Here is a 16,709-nt window from a genome sequence, read left to right as displayed (position 1 = left end):
GGGTTTGCAGAAGTCGTGTGGAGTCCACATCTTGCATTACCTCTGCCTCTTTGCACTGGCCAATTTAAAAAATAGCCTACAGAAAGGTGTTTTAAAATGTGAAATTGTCTTCAGAACTGTGAGTCAAATATGAACTGTTTGGGAATGTTGTTATTATTCTATTTGTTGAGAGCTTTGCTTTTATTTGGGGTGGGAGCAGAACTGAGAAGATGAAGTCCGACTTCAAACTGTATATAGTTTACATGTTCTTTCACTTGTGTGTTAATATCAGTGTTGCCTTACGCAGAATTGTGGAACACCCCTCCTTCCATTTTCTTTTGCCTTTTATACTTATTCAGTAGATAGAATAAATACTGTCATTGCAGCAAAAGACGGACGCTGGTTTTACACAGTCAGTATTCCTAATGCAGTTGAACAAAAAATAGTTCTGAAACTTCAGTGCCACTTTTTCCTGTATGTTATGAACACCAGGATATAATTAAGAATTGAGTCTTGGTTAAGCACTTGCAGTCGGACAGGTTCAGATTTTTTTTTTTTGGAAGCACTTCCTCAAATAAAATGGCTGAAAGCCCTACTAATTTTTCTGTACAAATTCCAAAGACTATGACCCACTTTCTTTCTCTCTTCTGCTAAGATACATAGTTTTCTGTTTGTATGTTTGTGCAACTTTGAAACTGAAACACAGTTATCCAATGGTGTGCTTTATCTGCCAGGTCTTTTCTATATTAATTGCATGCAAGGTCAAGGCAAGAGATGTTGACACCCTTCCACTGGGCAGTGCATGGCACCGTTCTCCTGCCACCCAAACAAAGGGCACTGTACTGTGTCTAATACATTTGCTGGAAATAGGAAATCCCAAAGGCACTTTTCATCCTCCCTGTAATAATAGTAATAATACATTTCATCACCAACTATTTTGCTGACATTTTATACCACCTCAATCTGGTTAATGGTAGAGCTAGTTGTTACATCTGTGCTCTAATTCTATCAACTAACACCATCGATATTCCAAATGTGTCTTCAACCCAAGAAGATTGCCTGCAATACCATAGTGCTTTGTCTCCAATTGTGGAGTGATACATCAGCATGAGAAATGCTCTTAAGAAAACATAAAAAACTTCTGCTGTATATATGAGGCATTTTCATACCCTCACATTTTACAAAAGTTGTGACTTTGATGATTCTAAATTATTTAGGGCCAATTTAAATCCAAACAATGAATTTCTTTAGATTGGGGAAATCAAAGTGCTTTTTGCATGACAATAATGTGTTTTCAACCCAAGAAAATTGCCTGCAATACCATAGAACTAGGTCAGGATTTAAGGGTAGATTATGGTGTTCTACTCTAGCTAATGTCAAATATATCAAACAGAAGAAGACTTAATACTTTCAGTTTGGAAGACTAACAACCACTTTTTGTTTTAAAATATCTACCTGGTATCTACAAACAAGGCCATGGATTCATTCTGCTTAAAATAATATTTCTTATATGTCTCCAAAGTAATTCTCTCCAGATTTGTTGGATTTCAAATTCCCTAACTTGCTGCCTATGAATGATAAAAGTTGCCATAGCTCAATATTCCTGGAATGCAACACGTTGAGGAAGGCAGAAATTAAATAGTACAAAAGTGAATAACTTACACAGAACACTGAGAATTTAAGAAGTGGGGAAAATCAAAGTGATATTAAAAAGTTATAAGAAAGATGTTACAATGAAATTAATCTTTCATACAAATTAATTTCCTGTTAGAAGACATAGTGCAAATACATGGGAAAAACGTTTTCCAGATTTTTCCCCAGCTTGGTTTCTAATGCCAACAGCTAAATAAAAGAGAAATCTTACAATGAAAGATTGTCATTTTAAAATATTATTGCCTGAAGTCTGTAGGAACTTAAGAAATTAGCAAACTTATTTTAGAACTTTTATTTTCTATAAATGTAACTCTTTCCTATGATTTCTTTCCCCTAAAGGTTGCAAAGCTTATTGTGGTAAAATTTAGACTTGCTCAATCCAGGTTTGAGTTTGGAGTTTGCAAGCATTCCTCTTGTGTTGACTGTAAAACTTTCATTATTGTCATAATAATTTTTGTACACTACTTATATATCTTCAAAATTTAAGGTCATACATTCTGCAAAAACAAAACAAAACCTGATTTTTCATTCAGGAACATAATGCATACAGATATATAACACTGTTTTTACATCTTGTAATTTTACTGAAGTATTTAATTACCCTCTTATTTCAAGTACTTTGTAATTAAACTAAGGAAAAATTCTGTTGTTCTGAAAGCTTTTGTTGAATGTTAACACAGAACGTGCCAATGTCAAAATTACTTTAGCATCTCTCAGAAGCATTACAGTACAAATTTGATTTTGAAGGAGAAAAATAAATAGTAAAAAGAAAAATTAATGAATTGTAATGTAAATCAGTCTTCCCCAAAATTATATAGATGACCAACTGCCTATGTCACAGTCTGGCTAATAAAATAATATGTTGTACCTTTTAAATACATGTGAAGCATACCTGAATGGAATCACAGATTTTGAGTCTGAAATTAGTGATATTGTATTCTTAAATTTTTCAGAGTAGTTTCACACACAGTTTAGAAGCTCCATATTGAAACTGATCTGATCAGCGCTTTGAATATTTGATCCAAATTTAAGCCCCTGGAATTCTCTTTGCCCCATTTATGTGTCTGAAGTCTAACCAGTTTTTGAGAACAAATTGTATTAAAATAACAGCCAAGCTCATACTAATAGGTAAGGAAAAAAGTTCTTAGGTTGTAGTGTAACCTTTTTAAGTGCTTCAGGAGATTATACATTTCCCATTATAGGTGAGGAAACTTTCCTTAACTCAAGGATCTTATTATACTGTAATTCACTTTCCAAGGGCTGTATGCAAGAGATAGCAGGAGCCCCTGAAAAAAGTGGGGGTAAGAAAAGTAAGATTTTCACCATCTGCATTCAAACCAAGCTGCTCATTCTCTTATATCAGACATGTCAAACACAAGGCCCGGGGGCCAGATCCGGCCCACGAAGTGGTTTCATGAGGCCCGCGAAGCCATCCTGGAAACAGTGAGGGAGCGGCCCCCACTGCCTTGGCCCTGGCCCAGAGACCCTCCTCCTGCCAGAGACCCTCAGATCTGTCCCACTCCTGCCCAGGCCCCCATAGGCACCCTTGATGCAAACAATGTCGAGCTGGCCACGCCCACCCAGTAGGCCATACGCACTCTAGCCACGCCCACCCAGTAGGCCACGCCCGCCCAGGCCACAGCCACCCGGCCCCCTGAGGGCAACCGCCATGCTGATGCGGCCCTCAATGAAATTGAGTTTGACACCCCTGTCTTACATAATCAATGGCTCCCACTCCATGAAGATATAATTAGCCTGGGCAGAGTGAAGGAAACTTTCCATTGAGTATAAGATTCTCTCTCTGATCTTCAATATCACATACACAAATATTTTAGAGGCTGAAAGCCAAAAGCTGGAAACAAAACTAAGCTCTACCCCTTATCCCTGAAATAGTTTTTATGTGCAGACAACTGATGAACTCCCTTTTGCAGTCTGAAGCAATGAAATGAACTGTTTGTTTGGCAATTTTTCCTGAACATTTTCACAATAAGGCTATGGGGAAAGTAATAAATAAATAAATAAATAAATAAATAAATAAATAAATAAATAAATAAATAAATAAATAAATAAATAAATAAATTTCCAGATATTGTTAAGCTTTGAACATTTCTGCAGTTACCAGTTAAGCTGCTCCTGTCCTTTGCTCCTGTCTAAATCAGTCTATGTGATACATATCTGGACTGAGTCAGTTTGGCCATTGTTTGCTAGGAAGATTAGACTGCAGGCTGCCGTGTCCTCAAATTGGACATTTACATGTTGTGCGCTCTTACCATGTTATTGAAGGAAAGCAATTGCCAATTACTCTGTCTTTCTGTGCATTTTTATGTCTGTACATATATATGAAGATTGATAAATACAAATACATACATTTTTGTGTATGTATATGCACACACACACAAATATAAATACATATATAAATTTATATAGACATAAATTTATATAAATAATCAAAATGCACATATAACTAGATTCAACACCCAACTTCCAAAATAAAATTCCTTGCTTGCCAACCTGCCAACTCTCTTATACTATGATATTTTTTTTAATCTTTTTTTAAAAAAACACAAGTGTTTAAAAAGGTTGCTGGTTCATAATCCAGCAAAAAAAATTGTCATTAGTCTCTTTCCTTCAGCTTGCCAGCTGATGGCTTTTAAAAATAATAATGCAGCATTTCATCGTTTCATTATTCTTTTTCAATCCCTGGAGATAAATGAGAGAGAGAATAAAAAGAACCATTGTAGCTATCTAAAAAAAAGAAATTAGTAATTAAAAACACACACATTTCTAATGGGTTTGGAACCAACAACCCTTATTTGTCAAGCCAAATTTTTAACCACCATGCTATCTGACTGGCACTGCTGGAAGTAATGTCTTTGATCAGGACAAGTATTGTTTCAATTTGGGAGCATTTTTCCCCCTTGCAAAGTAGCAAATGAAGTGCTGGGGTTAGCCCTTCAGTTGAAACAGACAAAAGAACTTGGAGTGATATAAGACAAAAAGGCTACTTTCCAACCATAGCAGGAAAAGCCCCCTGAGATTCATGGATGGAGGTGAGTAAAGGCTGATATTATCCATTTCTGGCCTGAAAATATTTGCTGTCCCATTGTGCGAACAAGCCTGCAAAGCAGTGCAGATATACCGTACAACTAATAGAAGCGATAGTTCAGTAGCAACTGGAGGGCTACAGGATTCCTATCCTCTCATATATTAACAGTGAATTAAAATGATTGAAGATGTTGTCTTTCAAATACACTCTCCTTTCATAGAAGAGATTACGATCCTTTCTGATCAAAAGTTGTAAACGGGATTATCAAACTTTTTCAGACCATTTAATCTGTTAGCTGAAAGAAATATTTGCATACCTAGAACTACTGAACAGGAAGTAAAGATTTAGTGATAAGAGACTTTCTGTGTTCAAGTGAATTTTTCCCCCTCTGGTTTTTGCTTAGTTTCTTGTGGAAACTCATCAAGTTCTTGTGGAACCCTAAGATTTTGCAAAACAGAGTTTTAAAAATCCTGGGGTCAATCAATTCTATCTCCCAAAAGTCAATGAACTGTTAAAACTTTCTGAAGATGGGCTACTTTGTACAGTTATATATAAGGTACAGAACTAAATAAAACCCTGCTCTGGTGATAAGTGGGAACTGCCTCTGGAGTTTGTTTTCACTGTATAAAGTAAAATACAAATTTCATGAAACTGCATATTGATTTTATAAAATAATGAGATATAACAACTTAAAGATGAGAAGAAAAAAACATGAACGCAGTATGTTTATTAGGCCCCCCCCCACTACTCTGGATAAACTTGTACTTTTCTAAAGTAATTCAAATGCATAGAAAATGCACTGATGTATTTGTTTTTAGTGGAGAAAAAGGAGAGAACAATTTTGAAGGACTGTTAAACTTTAGATCACTGGGGCTAGGAAATTCTATCTCAAGAGAAGTCACATTTGAGAATAAATGTTTCATGAACTGATCTGTTACTACTAATGTTTAAAAAACCTCTGTGGCTTAAAAACCCCCGCAGAATACATCAATTTAGATGTTTATAAAAAGGTGATTTACAATGCCTCTATAGGTAGGGCTCAACTTACAACCACAATTGTTGCTAAGTGAGACAGTTGTATTACAGTTGTATTGCCCCATTTCTTGCCACAGGTATTAAGTGGATCACTGCAGCTGTTAAGTTAGTAACACGTTTGTTAAGTGAATCTGCCTCACCCATTGACTTTGCTTGTCAGAAGGTCACAAAATGTGATCACATGACCCCAGGACACTGTAACCGTCATAAGTGGGAGTCAGTTGCCAAGCAGCTGAATTTTGAACACATGACCATGGGGATGTTGCAATGATCATAAGTTTGAAAAACAGTCATAAGTCACTTTTTTCCACTGCCGTTGTTACTTTGAATGGTCAGTAAACATATGTTTGTAAGTCAAGGATTTCCTGTACTTACCAACTTGACCATCAAAATCATGCATATGGGCCATATCCAGATAAAGATCTAAACATTTAAGGGTGAAAAAAAAAGCTGATATAATTTTCTGTAAAAATTAAGGTATAATGTAACAGTTTTGTGTTGTAGGATACACTACCTGGCCATGCAAATATGTATAATATTTATTTATTCTCTGATAGTTTAAAATAAATACAATTGTATTCTTTTGAAGCAGGCTGCAGCATGACGCCATGTAACCAACTTGTGTCTGTCTTACTTTATGTAAAATGCCTGTTATCTTCAGATAATAATAAAAAAGTTATGAGGTTTCTTTGTTGTTTCTCTGTTGTTTATTTGCTGTTTGTTTGTTGTTTATCAAGACAGGATCAACATTAGAAGAATGACCAAATTGCTTTCTTTTTTTCAAATTGAAGGTTAGAAACACCTAGATGACATTTTATTGTTTTGAAGAGTGATTTTATTCAAAATATTTTAAAAATAAATAAAAACATTCTCCAGTTCAAAACCAGAGTTGGAATGGCATTACATGGACTGTTGGAAACCTAGTCAACCCATTCAAATTTTAAAAGTTGAAGTTTGGCATCCCAAGGAAGGTATTTATGGCAATCTCAGAGACTGCTAAATTAAATGAAAATAAAACATTTTAGTCAAAATAAAATGGTTAAACCCATGAGAGTGCCATGAAGTTACCTGCAAATTTGCAAGATTCCAGATTAGAAAATCAAATTTTTATGAAATTTGATAAACTTGGCCACTGTATATTAGCAACCTCACTAAAAATTATCAGTAGAACCAAGAGCAAAAATTGGGAACCTCTATTACAGAGTGAACAGATTTTAATCTTTTTCCCCAATACATCCATCCTGGAATCGGGTCCATATTTTTGTTTGTTGTTATATCCAAAGTGAACCTCGTTTTCCTGAAATATTTTCTATTCACATACTGGTATTTTTATTTAGGAAAATAATGATATAACAATTTAAATATTTAAAATCACATATATTGTAGCATTGGAAAAGTAAATTTATGGCCCTTTCGTTCAATGGATTGAAAATCTGATTGACGTGCCACTAATGAGTGGACCGCATATAGACATAGACTTTTTATGGACAAATATAATGCAATATGAACTCATTTATACAGAATGCATTAGGTTAAAAAAAGAGCCATAAATATATCAGAAATATATATGCTTTGAAAAATAATTGTGTTCAATAATAAATGTAGAATTGTAACTATTTTTTATGATATACCATACTGTGTTTCTTTTTTGTTGAATTTTTCACTTTTACTGTTACAGCACTTTTTATGTATTTTTTCTCTTTGACAATATATCTTTCTATCACTATTATTTTTGTGCTTTGCTCTTTTTTGTTATTAATTAAAAAGCAATAAAGCTAAATTTAAATTTAAATATCACATATTTCCTCTAAAGAGGGAAGAAACATCAGTATTTCCAAGTATAAGCATTATAACCTTTTTCAAATTTTAAAAAAACACACATACACACACAGTGTTCCTGCTCATGACTAGTTATTTCATTTTGGAATAAACCCAGGTGTAAATTCAGAGTAGCCAGAATGTGGAATGATTCCCATTTAGAAAATGCTTAATAAACAGTACGTTCACTGCATGTGTCCTCACTTTGGCAGGATGTGACCAATAGTATATGGATTAACAAGTTAGTCTCCAGATTAGAGATAGTACAGCATGAACCTGCTTGGCCTAGTACAGGTGTAAGCAACCTTGGCTCTTTTATGACTCGTGGACCTCAACTCCCAGATTTCCTGAGCCAGCATGGCTGGCTCAGGAATTCTGGGAGTTGAAGTCCACGAGTCATAAAAGAGCCAAGGTTACCTACACCTGGCCTAATAAGAGACTTTGGGAGAAAAACTGGGTTTTGGTTGACCTTGTGGCACATATTGATCAGCATATGTCCAAACTGATTGGCACTGTCCTAAACATGGAATTCTGGATGTAACTCCAATATAATCAAGATTCACAAGTTAGACTATATCTTGTCTATATTACTAATATGGAATTAGTATATGGAAACCTCAGTTGACGGACTCCTGATGAGAGACAAAGGTGAATGTTAGGGACACTTGTTACAATGCTTAAGTGAAAATGTGGAGCAAAATTAGAATCTCCAGGACTGTAGTCAAGACTAAGAAGTCAGGAAAAATCCTGGAAAAAGACAATGGCAAACCACTTGCATTCTGTTCCCAAGAAAATGATATGGCCATATCTATGCATTTCCCAGGAGCTCAGCTCAAGTTAACATCTTTTTTCTCAAAGATGCTTTTTTAAAAAGCAACTGTACTGTTTTTCCCTTGAGGAAGAAGAAGAAGATGTTTTGCTTGAGAAGCAAAACATCCTCTTTCTCAAGGAACCCCCCCCCCCACCCCTGCTGGCTTTTGAAAAAAGCACCTTTCAGACATCTATGACCTGGGTGACTGAGAATCTCCATAGACAGTTAACATCTTTTTTCATGCTTGCTCTCAGCAGCCCGCATGCCCTCTTTAACAAGCCATGGTATAACAACAAGATAGGTGATTCCCTGAAGCATCATGGAACTAGTGGTAATCTTCAGCAGGATGGAAGAAGAATGGCCATCACAAACTGACCATAAGCCATGGTGACACGGTGGTTAGAATGCAGTTAGAATGCTTAGCCTAACTCAATGCAGGCTAACTCATCGCTCATTGCCAGGATGTAATTCTGACCAGCTCAAGGTAGACTTAGCCTTCCATCTTTCCAAGGTCAGTAAAATGAGGGCACAGATTGTTGGGGACAATATGCTGATGTTGTAATCCACTCAGAGAGTGCTGTAAATCACTATGAAGTGGTACATAAGCTATTGCTATGGAATTGGAATGGGGGGATTCAAAATCTCGCTTTCTCTCTCAGCCCAACCTACCTCACAGGGTTGTTATTGTGGGAAAATAAAGATCTAGTCCTACAGTACATAAATCTAAGATTGACCTAAGCTTTGCATAAGATTACCTAAGATTCAGTTGTCTTCTCTCTAGGAATGAAAACCCAGCTGAGGATAGAAGCAGCAAACATCTATTCCAGATTAGTGCATCCTCAGTTAGCACTGATGCTGGCTTCACCCAGCACATTGAATCATAAATTAGTCATATTTCAGCCTTGCATGTATATTTTTAAAAAAAGAAGAAAGCTTAGCCATGACATAAAATAATGTGAGTAGAAGGCATTGCAGGCAGTCTGCTAAAGTAATATGCATGTAGCATGGAAGCTTTGAGGAGAAAGGCTATTTAGTGTACACTCTGCTTGAGACTGTTTCATAACAGTCAATCCAAGTAATTGGATATCCTTGTTAATATGTGGAAATATGCCATAAGCATCAGTAAATGTGCTGAATTAAATCTGTTTATTATAATCTTCTCTCATGACCACCCTTTTTTTTCAATTTCTCCTGACTAAAACTAAATAATCTGTGTGGTGCATAAAAGTCAGGAAAATGTACCTATTTACTAATGTTTCTCTGACTAGGCTGTTTTCTGACAATCTGAGTAATTCCTTATTTTGTAAAACTTTGCACTGTTTCTATGAAATGCTTAGTGAATAACACCTTACACATTCCTTATAGAGTGCCAGATGCCATAATCATTTATCACCTTTATCTGCATCAAGTCCATTAAGCTCCTGCTAGCTGCATTAACCACCAAGTAATCAAATTAAATTCATTTTATATAGCAGTGTTTTTTTTCTTAAATCAGCAGGAGTAGTTAATTCCTCATTTATGTTGAATGACTTCATGTTTCAATTGCTGCCTTTTCCCATGTATAAATAGTAAATCTACATCTGGAATTGGAATAGATTAGGGGACATAGGGAATGTTTGCACGATTAAATTAGCAGCCCATTTTTAATCCCAAATTACATGCTAGAAAGCTAACAAACTAAGAGGAAATCTAAATAAAAACAGCAACAGTCAAAGGAAATAAGAGCATTTCAATTCAGTAGTTAAAACCTGAATGCCCACCAAAAAACTGCCTTTATATAAAAAAAATATTTCTAGCAGGCTTCATAATGCCATGCAAATCTGCAGATGTTGTTAAATCAGACATATTCTCAAATTTATTTTCTGTTACCAAATATAAAACTACATTTGTTTCATAGGATGGAAACCAACTATTATATAAATTAATAACTTATTTCTTTCAGATTGCTATGGTAATTCTGATAGATTGTTTTTATGCTCTGATTGAAAAATATTTCCAAATTTAGCTTGACACTAGTAGTAAGATCCCACGTTATACTTCTGTCATCATTCTAAACTGATACTTTGCAAATCCCTGCACAATATCTTCCTAGGATCTCTTTATGTACAGATATCACAGGTCTTTTGAAATAAGACTAGAATGTCTGAGTTTCACACCAATGTTTGTAACTCACCAGATTCATCAAATATGTAAGTATCCCTCTTCTAAAATCTGCTTGCCATAAGGATATTCTTGGTTTACAAGAACAAACCAGGATGTTAGAATAGTTTTAAGGGGGAGTTAGATTGAAATTAAATTGTGCCTCTGACAGTGTCTCTAGAAAGACAGAGGATCATGGCATTCCAGCACAATTGTAGATCACCTGTATACGCTCTCTTGCTTCCATAAGCTCTTTCACCCCTTCATTGGTTACCCAACTGCCTTTGACAAGGCTTGCTAAAGATCAATACAACAGAGGGGCAGTGGAATGTTAGATAGGTCTTGGAAATAGACAAACCAGCTGAGCAGAATATATATTATAGATAAATTTCAGTCCAGATCAATGATAGCATATCTGTGCTCTTTCATGTGAGTATTTCTTCAGATAGGCATGCAAGACAGTACAAGACTTTTCCTATCAAAGGAATTACATGCACTAAAGCAAGGACCTGTCACCAAGATTTTTGCTTCTCTGAGGCCCTTTTCCTACTTGTGCAGATCTGTACACCGGGGAAACAAAGCAACCACTTCACAAATGCATGGCCCAACATAGGAGAACAAATCCATCAGGACAAGATTCAGCAGTCCATCTGAATTTAAAAGACAAAGGCAAATTTAGAAGACAGCAAAGTCCACATTTTGGACAGAGAGGACCGCTGGTTTGAAAGAGGGGTCAAAAAGGCCATCTGTGTCAAAATTGAACAGCCCTGTCTCAACAGAGGGAGAGAGATACAACATCATCTATCTCCAGTCTACAACACAGTCCTTTCAGCAGTTCCAAGAAGGCTCCATACTCATTTGCACTTCTCAGGTGACCCTGATGACACAGATAAACCTCCAGGGGGCCTCACCAAGTCTCTAAAAGAATGCAAATGACCAGCTTCTGCAAGGAGTATAAATCCTTCCATTCCCTATCATCCAGTCAGAGTTGAAGAAGCTTCTTGGATGAGAAGTGAAATGTCTTTGGAGAAAAACAAGGAAGTCCAGTTGCCTTGTGAAAAAGCACCTTTGGGATAACTATGACCTGGATGACTGAGACATAGACACTTGTATCTAGCCATGGCACAAAAATACCTAGGCAACATTTTCCCCTACTGGATCCTCACAATTTTATTTTCTCTGATTCACACCTAGGTCACCATAACATCATTCTTAGCTGTTCCAAGATTGTTAAAGAATCTTTTTCTCTTTAATAGGCAGTACTTTGCTATGGGAACAACCTGACATGCTTCAATAAGCTGCAGTCAGAAAGTAGAAGGGGAAACTGTCCCACAAAACTCTTTCAAACAGCCCCTTGATGCTTAGGGAGTCTATTAAGACAATGCTATTTAAACAGGATCTCATGAGAGTATAGTACTGTCTGCTATTCACTAAAAGACTTCAACCATTGTTCAGCTTTTGCTCAAGCCTAAAGAGAAGGGATGCAGTGGCTCAGTGGGTTAGGACACTGACCTTGTCAATCAGAAGATCGGCAGTTTGGCAGGTCGAATCCCGAGTGCCACGTAACAGAGTGAGCGCCTGTTACTCGTCCCAGCTTCTGCCAACCTAGCAGTTTGAAAGCATGTAAAAATGCAAGTAGAAAAATAGGGACCACTATGGTGGGAAGGTAACAGTGTTCCGTGCGCCTTTGGCATCTAGTCATGCCGGCCTCATGACCACGGAGACATCCTTGGACAAACGCTGGCTCTTCGGCTTTGAAACGGAGATGAGCACCGGCCCCTAGAGATGGAAACGACTAGCACGCATGTGCGGGGGGAACCTTTACCTTTACTTTTAAAGAGAAGAGGTTGCTGGTTTAAGGAATCCATTCATGATCCTTAATAGATCTTTTCCCATTCTCCAGCAGGGACCTGAGAAAGTCTTGGCTTCTTTAATAATAATAATAAGAAGAAAAGAGAGATTAAAAGCAGAACAGCAAAAGGGACAGGGATGGGTTCCAAAGGGGACACACACAAAAAAGTCAAGATGATGGCCACCAACATGCAATCAGCGTCTTGCCTCTTTTTTTTTTTACATGCAACATATGCCATATATAAAATCCAGGGCTTCAATTGCATGGTCTTTGCACCATCATGCCATTTTGGATTCCACCCCGCCTCCAAGGACATCCTTGTGGGAAGTCATGCTTTGTCCTTTCTCTTGCTATTTTATCTTCACAGCAGAAAATAATAAGTAAGGGTAAAGTGTAAGGAAGAGGATGCTGGTGGAAATGTGTGCAAAATCCATTATGAAAGTGATGAGGGGTGAAATATATCTTCAGTCCACAAGAGGCAGAAAATATGCAGAAGGGGGGAGGCAACCTCGGCTCTTTTATGACTCATGGACTTCAATTCCCAGAATTCCTGACTGACTCAGCTGACTCAGGAATTCTGGGAGTTGAAGTCCATGAGTCATAAAAAAGCCAAGGTTGCCTTCTCCTGGCTTAGAGAAACTCCTCCCTAATTCACATCAGTATAAGAAGGAGAGGAGGCCCAGCACAATCAGACTTGCAATATTAGTATCGCTACTCTCAATAAAACGTTGCTTCAGCTTTCTTGTGGAATCCATTTCCTGGTCTGGTGAGGCTGACAGTAGGCTAATAAGCCTCCTTGGTGGAGGGTGGACTGAAATCTAAATTGCCCAATCCCAGACCATTTTTTCTCCTCTTGAACCACAGGAAAGAGCTTTGATGCAGTGTGCTAGTTGATTCAAAAATAAGTAAATAATAGCACAATATTAATGGTCAACATTTTTCAAAAGGAGCCTATTTCCAAATACTGTTTGTATTATCTAGCAGCCACATATTTTAAGCACCTGAACTTTGTGGAAACCAGAAGTCTATTGTTTGCTATGAGATTTATTTATTTATTTAGCTTATGGCTGGTCACACTGCTATGAGATGAAGAAAAATCGAGGTGAATGTTCATTGGCATCAAAGAATTAAGAGGTTTTTTAAACAACAACAACAACACATTCTTTTGCTGCCATCTTGTGAACGTCCAGATTTTTGCAGCTCATTTAAGGCAGCCCTCTGCTACAGAGAAGAAACAGTTTTATTGTGTCCCATTGCTTGTTCCCTAGTCAGTTGTGCTTATGTTTTCACAATTTCAGTCTAAAGTACACAGAGGTGGGTTGGGAGGGGTGGGGTGGTGGGTGGTGGAAGGACCATACGAATTCAAAACTCTTGCTTCCAAATCAGGTTTATTTAGCTAATCTCCACTTGTTGCTAAAAGTAATGGGCGCTGTAGTCAAATACCACATTGGAGAAGGCTACAACAGAGCCAGAATATTCCTGCAGGGTCACACACAAACAATACATTTGTAACTTTTCACAACGTTTGGAATGGTTTTGCTTTAACTCTTTGCATTTTTTGGTTTGCGTGCCAAATTACACTGATTGGTTGGCAGGGATTCCAACCAGTCCCCAACAATAAAAGCCCTCCAGATTGGCAGGATCTGCTTTCTGACAGGTTATTGCCTGTGCCAAATGAGACAGAAATGCGCATAATCTTGTAAAATGAAAACCAAGGACAGACCTGTCCCTGTCTTAGATGAATAAGTATCCCATTACATTGAGGAATGACAGCCCCAGGCTATGATTATGCCACCATTATATTCAAAGCATCATGGTTTGTCAGACTGAATAAATTTTAGTAAAATAAAATAAAAAACATCCGATGTATAGCCAAGCATACAATCTATTTTTGTGCTTCATATCTTTTGATTATTTTTACAGATTATTGGATAAAATAGCCTCATGTTTAAGCATGTGCTGAGGCTGCCAACCCTTGGTCTTAAAACAACATAACTAATCCACTAACTCTGTGAATTACAGTGGTCAAGAGCCAGCAGAAGGACAATCACAAAGCAGAGCAGTAGTATTCAGTGCTTTTTTTGTATAAGAAAAAGGTGCCGGAACTCACACATGTCATACAACCCGCCTTGCCTATCCTACAAGGTTCCATCCAAAAAAGGTGCCGGAACTTCGTTCTGAGCATTCTGTGAGAAAAAAAGCCCTGGTAGTATTTAGGAATGATACATCTACAGTACTCTCCCCATGTTGTTTATGGCAAATTTCACTCTCTCAGAGGTGGCTGCTGTTGTTTTAATATGCTGCTACACCAACAAAGGTAAAGATTGGGGGGGAGTGGAAATGCTGTATCCTTCATATTTAGCAGCCACAAAGTCACATTTCCTGGAATATTTCCAGGAGCAGACCTGGTTTATTTCTCTCTCCCCCAGTTCATGGTTGGAACAAGCCACCAGGATGATCTTGGCAGAGAAAACAGAGGCATACTTGATAAGGTTGGGGTACTGTAATGTCCCAAAGTTGCCTTTTCACAAGGCAACTGGACTTTTGTTTTTCCTTGAAGACCTTTCACTTCTCGTCCAAGAAACCTCTTGAGTTCTGTCTTCTGACAGTCAAACTGAAGAAGCTTCTTGGATGAGGAGCAAAAGGTCTTCAAGGAAAAACAAAAGTCCAGGTGCCTTTGAAAAAACACCTTTGGGATAACCATGCCCAAAGGTGTTTTTGTAATGCCTTTTTCATAGGGCTTCTCTTAATAGCTTTATGAAGCTATAAAATATTGCAGCTCAAATAATCATGGGCACTTCTCCTTGGGACTGTAGGCTACCACAAAAACTGCACTGGTTATTGGTTATCTTCCAAACTCCATCCTAGATGTTGACTGTTACTTTTAAAGCCCTTCATGGTTCAGGGTCTGGGTCAGGACTGCCCTCTCCCTCTGCCTGACTAATGGGTTGTTGTAGGGTGGCCATTCTCTCTGTCCCTTCACTCAAGGAGGGCCATCGTCTATACTGAAATGTTATTTTTTTGTTTGTTACAGTTGAGTAAACATAACCTATGAAATCTGTACAAAACTACATTGTACAAAGCAATGGATGGAAACTAATCAAGGAGAGAAGCAACCTAGAACTAAGAAGATATTTCCTAACAGTTAGATCAATTAATCAGTGGAACAACCCGCCTCCAGAAGCTGTGAATGCTCCAACACTGGAAGTTTTAAGAAGAGATTGGACAACCATTTGTCTGAAATGTTATAGGGTTTCCTGCTTGAGCAGGGGGTTGGACTAGAAGACCTCCAATGTACCTTCTAACTCTGTTATTCTATATTCAACATGTTTTGGATGCATCCTTTGAGCTCCCTTCAAACCACTTCCACCCCCCACCCCCAAAACCAACCAATGGTTTCGGCGAGAATTTTCACAAACCAAGACGGCAGCTATGGAATCAAAACTCTACCCTTTTCCTATTCATGCAAAAGAGGTAAGGACTTGATCACATCTACTAACTTGACTTTTTTAAAATTTCCCCTAGGGAGGGAGTGGGGGGAAAGCTCTTCCACTTCCTTCATTTATGACTACACCAAAAGCATTGCAGGAGAAGAGGTCATGACAAACTGTCTCCCTCAAGAATTGTCAGAATTAGAAGCAGGTAAGTTGCAAATGCCTGAAAACACTATTTGGTACAAACAACCCCAGAATCCTCTACCATCTCAAGCTGAAAAAAGGTAACATATAAAAAATAATTATAAAACGTTTTGAAGAAAAAGCTAGGGAAGCAGGAGCTTCTTTTCCAGGAGAAAAGAGCTTGAAACACAGTATTCAAGTATTGATTCTTACCAGCCCTCAACACTATCCTACTTTTTAAATGAAAATATATTCACCAAAGCCATGAAAGTCAGAATTTCTTCTAACTTTTGCCCTTTTCCCCAAAGGAGAGAACTTTGACAAGTGCCTATCCGTAGTCTTGCTCCCTTGCAATGTGAGAAGGAGGGTAAAAGACAAAATCCCTACTCTGACAAAAGAAACCTGAATTTCTATTCAAAGCTTGACAAGTGCTAGCTGAATACGATCCTAATCCCAATTCAACATTCTTCTTGCAGCTTGGCCTCCCCATTCAAGTTTCAGTTCTTTTAACTGTCAGCCCAGGAAATCCTCCAAATGGAAGAACTGGGCAGATAAGAGATAATAATCAAGGGAAGCTGAGAAATCTACCGTAATTTCATAGCACTTTGAGAAAGAAAAATACATGGACGGTGGTGGAGGAAACAAATAGATGGCCTGCAAGCATCTCCTCTCATGCTTTACCTATCAAAACCCCAAATCTATTCTGCAAGCGTGTGCATTTTCAGAGCCATCTAGGATTGCAGTAAACTTTCATTTATG

Source organism: Vipera ursinii (assembly GCF_947247035.1).
Source record: "Vipera ursinii genome assembly, chromosome: 3".
NCBI classification, from domain to species: Eukaryota; Metazoa; Chordata; class Lepidosauria; order Squamata; family Viperidae; genus Vipera; species Vipera ursinii.
The sequence above is the reverse complement of the archived record's forward strand: the minus strand, read 5'-3'. Positions refer to the sequence as shown.